Genomic DNA, 8,570 nt, shown 5'->3' on the forward strand with positions numbered 1-8,570 from the left:
TCACATACTGAATATCATATGTGATACCTCAGCCGACGTTGAGAACAATAAAAACTTCTGAAACATTACTTTTCTGCATGCCTTTGTCTTATTTGTTAACTTGAAAAATGATTCCATTTATTGCTAGCTTTGTGTGATTCATTTACGTGATAAAGGGAACACATGCGAATGTGATGGGTTGGGCTATAACAGCACTTCATTAAAATCTTTTGCATAGGTTGAGAATGAAGGTTTTCAAGGTGAGTTGGTATTGGTTGCTGTCTCAGTGGTAAGTACTGACACTGTGTGTTAGTGGGAAACAGTTATGAAAACGTTAATTAAAACTAAGGAGAGGGGTGAAGTGTTGAACTTTGTTTCTGGATGGAACGATGGGTTAGAATTTCACTAACTACGATACGCTAAATAACATTCAGGCAGGTTTACGCACGATTGATAACTATGGCAGAAATCAGTTGAAATACACTACTGGAAATTGAAATAAGAACACCGTGAATTCATTGTCCCAGGAAGGGGAAACTTTATTGACACATTCCTGGGGTCAGATACATCACATGATCACACTGACAGAACCACAGGCACATAGACACAGGCAACAGAGCATGCACAATGTCGGCAATAGTACAGTGTATATCCACCTTTCGCAGCAATGCAGGCTGCTATTCTCCCATGGAGACGATCGTAGAGATGCTGGATGTAGTCCTGTGGAACGGCTTGCCATGCCATTTCCACCTGGCGCCTCAGTTGGACCAGCGTTCGTGCTGGACGTGCAGACCGCGTGAGACGACGCTTCATCCAGTCCCAAACATGTTCAATGGGGGACAGATCCGGAGATCTTACTGGCCAGGGTAGTTGACGTACACCTTCTAGAGCACGTTGGGTGGCACGGGATACATGCGGACGTGCATTGTCCTGTTGGAACAGCAACTTCCCTTGCCGGTCTAGGAATGGTAGAACGATGGGTTCGATGACGGTTTGGATGTACCGTGCACTCTTCAGTGTCCCCTCGACGATCACCAGTGGTGTACGGCCAGTGTAGGAGATCGCTCCCCACACCATGATGCCGGGTGTTGGCCCTGTGTGCCTCGGTCGTATGCAGTCCTGATTGTGGCGCTCACCTGCACGGCGCCAAACACGCATACGACCATCATTGGCACCAAGGCAGAAGCGACTCTCATCGCTGAAGACGACACGTCTCCATTCGTCCCTCCATTCACGCCTGTCGCGACACCACTGGAGGCGGGCTGCACGATGTTGGGGCGTGAGCGGAAGACGGCCTAACGGTGTGCAGGACCGTAGCCCAGCTTCATGGAGACGGTTGCGAATGGTCCTCGCCGATACCCCAGGAGCAACAGTGTCCCTAATTTGCTGGGAAGTGGAGGTGCGGTCCCCTACGGCACTGCGTAGGATCCTACGGTCTTGGCGTGCATCCGTGCGTCGCTGCGGTCCGGTCCCAGGTCGACGGGCACGTGCACCTTCCGCCGACCACTGGCGACAACATCGATTATTTGAGATGCCACCTTACAGGAGAAGATATAGACGTTCGCGTCTGACTGTTTATAAGGGCTTAGACGATCTGGAGATCAGAGTTGCTAACAAAGGAGCACAGGTCATTTTGCAAGGTCCATCTGTGTTTTGTGGTTGTGTTATTAATTTTACACTTACCCAATTAGACGCACATCAAGCTGGTAATGGTTGGATTACTGTTGCTGTTGTTCGTTATAATGGTGATAAAGTGAAAAATGTTACTGGTTTGGAAGGATTTAATGCAAGAGATGTCATAGCCTACCGCACTTTCCATGTTGGAGAAGTGTTCAATAGAGATTTGGGTATATCCTACTTCACATCTAACCAGGCATTTTGGTTTAGAACAAGGAATCACCGTAAAATAAGTGAACAAGAGAGTGTGTGTGTGTGGATTAAAGGTGCAGGAAGATGTGCTAAAATACAAGTTACTGGAGATGTAACACATTATTACAGAAATTAAAATAAAGAACTTCTTATCCTATCCTGAATTCCTTTCAAAAAAAAAAAAAAAAAAAAACATTGACCGGCTAGATTCTGAACGCCAGACGTACGCTCCATTGACCGGAGGCCATAGAGCGAGAACAGTATTTTTAGCTCGTTACGCAATGCATGACGTAAGCAATGCATGACCTTGAATAGCATTGCAGCTGCGCCGAGCCGTATCCCGGCGTCAGTCGGCGTGCAGCAGCGCGTGCAGCAGCACCGTACTATTATTTGAGATGCCACCTTACAGGAGAAGATATAGACGTTCGCGTCTGACTGTTTATAAGGGCTTAGACGATCTGGAGATCAGAGTTGCTAACAAAGGAGCACAGGTCATTTTGCAAGGTCCATCTGTGTTTTGTGGTTGTGTTATTAATTTTACACTTACCCAATTAGACGCACATCAAGCTGGTAATGGTTGGATTACTGTTGCTGTTGTTCGTTATAATGGTGATAAAGTGAAAAATTTTACTGGTTTGGAAGGATTTAATGCAAGAGATGTCATAGCCTACCGCACTTTCCATGTTGGAGAAGTGTTCAATAGAGATTTGGGTATATCCTACTTCACATCTAACCAGGCATTTTGGTTTAGAACAAGGAATCACCGTAAAATAAGTGAACAAGAGAGTGTGTGTGTGTGGATTAAAGGTGCAGGAAGATGTGCTAAAATACAAGTTACTGGAGATGTAACACATTATTACAGAAATTAAAATAAAGAACTTCTTATCCTATCCTGAATTCCTTTCAAAAAAAAAAAAAAAAAAAACATTGACCGGCTAGATTCTGAACGCCAGACGTACGCTCCATTGACCGGAGGCCATAGAGCGAGAACAGTATTTTTAGCTCGTTACGCAATGCATGACGTAAGCAATGCATGACCTTGAATAGCATTGCAGCTGCGCCGAGCCGTATCCCGGCGTCAGTCGGCGTGCAGCAGCGCGTGCAGCAGCACCGTACTATTATTTGAGATGCCACCTTACAGGAGAAGATATAGACGTTCGCGTCTGACTGTTTATAAGGGCTTAGACGATCTGGAGATCAGAGTTGCTAACAAAGGAGCACAGGTCATTTTGCAAGGTCCATCTGTGTTTTGTGGTTGTGTTATTAATTTTACACTTACCCAATTAGACGCACATCAAGCTGGTAATGGTTGGATTACTGTTGCTGTTGTTCGTTATAATGGTGATAAAGTGAAAAATGTTACTGGTTTGGAAGGATTTAATGCAAGAGATGTCATAGCCTACCGCACTTTCCATGTTGGAGAAGTGTTCAATAGAGATTTGGGTATATCCTACTTCACATCTAACCAGGCATTTTGGTTTAGAACAAGGAATCACCGTAAAATAAGTGAACAAGAGAGTGTGTGTGTGTGGATTAAAGGTGCAGGAAGATGTGCTAAAATACAAGTTACTGGAGATGTAACACATTATTACAGAAATTAAAATAAAGAACTTCTTATCCTATCCTGAATTCCTACCGCCACTGCGTAGGATCCTACGGTCTTGGCGTGCATCCGTGCGTCGCTGCGGTCCGGTCCCAGGTCGACGGGCACGTGCACCTTCCGCCGACCACTGGCGACAACATCGATGTACTGTGGAGACCTCACGCCCCACGTGTTGAGCAATTCGGCGGTACGTCCACCCGGCCTCCCGCATGCCCACTATACGCCCTCGCTCAAAGTCCGTCAACTGCACATACGGTTCACGTCCACGCTGTCGCGGCATGCTACCAGTGTTAAAGACTGCGATGGAGCTCCGTATGCCACGGCAAACTGGCTGACACTGAAGGCGGCGGTGCACAAATGCTGCGCAGCTAGCGCCATTCGACGGCCAACACCGCGGTTCCTGGTGTGTCCACTGTGCCGTGCGTGTGATCATTGCTTGTACAGCCCTCTCGCAGTGTCCGGAGCAAGTATGGTGGGTCTGACACACCGGTGTCAATGTGTTCTTTTTTCCATTTCCAGGAGTGTATAAACAGTTCAAAAAGTGCAAATTTTATTATTTTTTACAAGCCCATTGTTAAACAATACGAGCCTTTCAAGGTTGTATCCAGGTCACATAGATTTACAGGTGCCGGCCGCGGTGGCCGAGTGGTTCTAGGCGCTTCAGTCCGGAACTGCACGACTGCTACGGTCGCCGGTTCGAATCCTACCTCGGGCATGGATGTGACGTCCTTAGGTTAGTTATGTTTATATAGTTCTAAGTTCTAGGGGACTGATGACCTAAGATGTTAAGTCCCATAGTACTCAGAGCCATTTGAACCATATAGATTTACAGGTGCGACCAGCCATTCATAATAAAAGGAGCAGAATGCTAAACTAAACTCTGTCCGAATAGGCCACGAAAGGCCCAGCGGTACTTACCGATCACCGTGTCACCCTCAGCCTATTGGCTCAGTGGATGCGGATACGTAGGGGCATGTGGTCAGCATGTTTTTCTCCCGGACGTTGTCAGTTTTCGTTACCGGAGCCGCTAGTTCTCAATCAAGTAGCTCCTTAACTTGCCTCAGAAGAGCTTAGGGCACCTCGCTTGCCAACAGCGCTCGGTAGATTGGACGGCCACGCATCCAAGTGCTAGCCAAGCCCAACAGCTCTTAATATCGGTGATCTGATGGGAATCGGTGTTACTACTAGGGTAAGGGCGTTGGCAAAGGCGGTAAAAGAACACCATAATAAAAGAGTAGAACTGCGCCGACCACGTTATATTACGTGGCGTGTAGAAGTGTGTAGAGTCGTTACAGGCTCCTCCTCCCTGTCACAAGTGTACACATACTGACAGTCTACATAATTAATTTTTTGACGCCTACAGTTACATGTTTACAGTTATGTTACACTCCGAAATTCCCAAACCACAATACTGCAATAGGCCGCTACTGAAGTCAAAACAAAATGGCACAGTCCATTGACAAAGTGGTGTGTCATTCCATAATTTTTTCTTTTTTTTACATTTCAAGAGGAACACCGCCGCAACAATCCATAGTGAGTTGGTGGATGTTTATGGTCACAATGCACCATCATATGAAACATGGGTTAGATGACGCATAAGATATGGGGCCGAAATATCGTCACCTTATTAGGTTAGAACCTGTATAGCCCTGAAATGTAACCTAAGAGACTGAAAACTGATAAGCATATTCCTGAATTTAATCTCCTCTTGTAAGCAAGTTACAGTTAAATTGTATAACGTACTACAGTCGGTGTTTGACATCAACATTAAGACTGCAAAAAAATAAATACAAAAAAGTTGTTGCAATTTCGTTCGCTACAAAAATTCTCAAAAGTGCAATTAATTTAAATATATGCTTCAAGTCTAAGACTGCCAAACTCTTTTACTTTTATAAATCACTTGAAGGTAACGAATTAACAGTGTTTTCAATTTATTTTCAGCCTTCTAAACGCTTCTCACATATGAATTTGTATGTCTGTGCAAATGACTAGGACTTTTCGAGATACGAAACCAGGCATTTCGTGCAACGAACCCATTTATCTCCACTTGCGTTTTCCAATTAGGAAAAAAGTTAAATAATCTTTACAAATAACAGATAAAACCATATTTTAACGGTACCAAACATCGTCTCTAAGATGAAAATAGGAACTGCAAGGAGAATTAAATTACAAATCTTTCCCAAGTTAAACAACAATATCAGAAATTGAGTCCACCTTGATGCAAAACACCTTGTTATTTGTTTATTTCCCAAACTAGTTTCGACAACAAATATCACCATCATCAGTGGATTTTTCTAAATCTAGAAAATCCAGAAAATAGCATATGTATTGAGCCTGACAGGAACTGCATGTTAGCTGATATAGTCCAGCGTTGCTGAATTTGTCTGAGGTGTTTTTGACTGGTCTTAGCCTACTCTGAACTATGTTGTTTGTTCTGAATGTCATTGGGATCCCTGCTTTTTCAAGACGTTTCTAATTCTATGGTTTTTTTTATTGTATGTTAGTGTGTACCATCTGTCTCGTTTTCCTGATGTGGTGTGGTCTGCAGCGTTGTCTGTGTGTCCTGCCTCTGGGTTTTCAGACCTTTTGGGTGTGCTCCTGAGTGGCTGGCCGCTATTTTTATGTTTCATTTTTCCCTTGTTGACGAGCTTGTTTATAATGTCTGCTTTGTAGTCATTTTCAACAGCAATTTGTTTGATTATATTTACTTCCTGTGTAGTTTTCTGGTTTAAGGGGTGTTCTGTTTATCCTGTGGAGATGTGTGTGAAACTGGCATATTTATGCACTGTCAGGTAGTTGGATGAGCTGTGGATAACAGTGCTTGTCGATGTGGGTTTTCTGTAGATGGAGAATTCATGTTAGTGGTTGTTTCTTGTGATTGTGAGATCGAAGAAATTTGGTTTCTTGTTTTTTTTTCTATTTCCATTCTGAAGTGGATTTGTTGGTGTACTGTGCTGATGTTACTGTGTGTCTCTTCTATCCTGTTATGTGTTTCATCTAGAAGACAGATTATGTCATCCACATACTCGTACCAGTAGATTATTTTGTACCCTCCATGTTTTACAATGTTACTGAATATTGTGTTCTCTATATGGTCCAAGAATATGTTGTCTAAGGTTCCACTGAAGGGCACTCCATGGGTAGCCTCACTTGTTGCAAATAGAAGTTGTTGTTGAAAGTGAAATAGTTTAGCCTAAGAATGGATGAGATTTCATTTATTTGTATGTCTAGGAATTTCTTGCATTCTAGCTGTTGTTCTATAGTGTTTATAATTCTTTCTGTCGGTATGTTTGTGTACATAGATGTAATGTCAAAAGATACCAGTTTTGCTGTTGGGGCGTTGTTGACATTTTAAATTTTCTCTGTTATGTCTCCTGTGTTTTGAGGCTTCTGTTGTTGGTGTAGTTTTCTGTATATACTGTTCATGGTTTTCACATCAGATGTTTTTTTATCTGTGTTTGTGTATGATTTGTGTTTTCTGATGATTTGTTTAATTTCCTCTGTCACTTGTTCTCTTTTTAGGCGTTGCTTGGAGTCTGGGGTGTTAGTTTTCTCATGTTTCTTATGACGTATTCAGTCTCAGTAATGAGATTTTCTATGGTCTTATGTGTTATGTGGGCGCTCAAATTTTAATTGGGGCTTTTCTCAAGTAGCTACTGTTCTTCTATTGTGAGTGTTGTGTCAGTAAAAAACCGCAGACAAAGTTAGCAACGCTGGAACATATCAACTCACATGCAACTCCTGTCAGGCCTAATACATATGCTATTTTCTGCATGTTTCAGATTTTAAAAAAACCCACTGTTGACGGTGATATTTTTCGCTGAAACTAGTTCGGGAAGTAAATAAGTAAACAAATAACAACGTATTTTGCGTCAAGGTGGACTCAGTTTCTTATATTGTTGTTTTTCTATGCAAACACGGACCAAATGAAAGAGTTCCAAGACAAAGTTATTATTCTTTGCCAAGTTTATTATAATGGCCGCTACGGTAACACACACAAAGTCCTTGACTATAGAATAACACACCAGAAACTACAACACACCACTGTAATAGAGACCAATATGTGAATGCAAATCAGGACTAATATTAATAACAGCATGCTGTTGGTCTGACTGCTGCGCTAACTCACATCAACGTATAAAGCTGATTCCCTCGTACATGGAAGCTTTTCGTGCTGCACAGAACAGACTCTCTCAACAAGACAAGAGAAGTGACGGTTGCGCCCACAGCTAAACATTAGTTACCAACTGTGGAAACCGGAAATTCTTAAGCGTACGAAATTAGGAATAGGCGCGGAATTACGACCTCTAACCTTACCCTTCTAAAGCGTGATGAACGAACTGGCAGACCCTCTGCCTGCGAAGAACAGGGAATCGCAAGAGAAATGGAGGCCCTGGTGTTCGAAGACCACCGTACCACGGTCGAGGGTGTAGTGCAAAAACTGAAAATCAGTCATGGACCGCTTTTTAACATTCTGCGACGTTCTGATCACGGTAGAGGTCGCATCTGGCTGCATTCCGCGACTGCTCTCGCCCATTCAAGAAACCTGCCGAACCGAGGAGCAGTGAAAATGTCGCAGCTGTGTCAGGCCAATCCAGATTACTTATCTAGCTACCTAATCGCCACGGACGAAAAGTGGGTGATCACTGTGACCTGAGACGCTGGAGCAAAGCAACGAGTGACAACCTGTGGGTCACCGCCTCCGAAAAAGGCGAAGAACAAATCATCATCAGGCAACGTATTTCTGAGCGCCTTTTGGGACCGCCACGGCGTGGTGCTAACAGCAAAAGTAGTTCAGACTTCTGATAAAAGAGGATCACTTCGATGCAGAATGACCGATCAGTAACATATTAAGTAATTTTTCTATAAACTCAGAAAAAACTTCAAACAGCCGAGATCGCTAGTAAAGTGTTTATTTCGATACCCTGTTTCGGTAAGTCTACCTTACCATCTTCAGATCTGCAATGTATATAATCCAGTTGACAGGATAATAGGTTTACAAGGCAAGTATAACAACGTACAAAATGAATGACCCATAGACTTGGAAAAATAACATCTGTCATGCTCGCATAATCTCCTCCATCTGTGCTATATATCGTGCCACATCACGAATATGCAT

Source organism: Schistocerca serialis, chromosome 9, assembly GCF_023864345.2.
Source record: "Schistocerca serialis cubense isolate TAMUIC-IGC-003099 chromosome 9, iqSchSeri2.2, whole genome shotgun sequence".
In the NCBI taxonomy this organism is placed as follows: Eukaryota; Metazoa; Arthropoda; class Insecta; order Orthoptera; family Acrididae; genus Schistocerca; species Schistocerca serialis.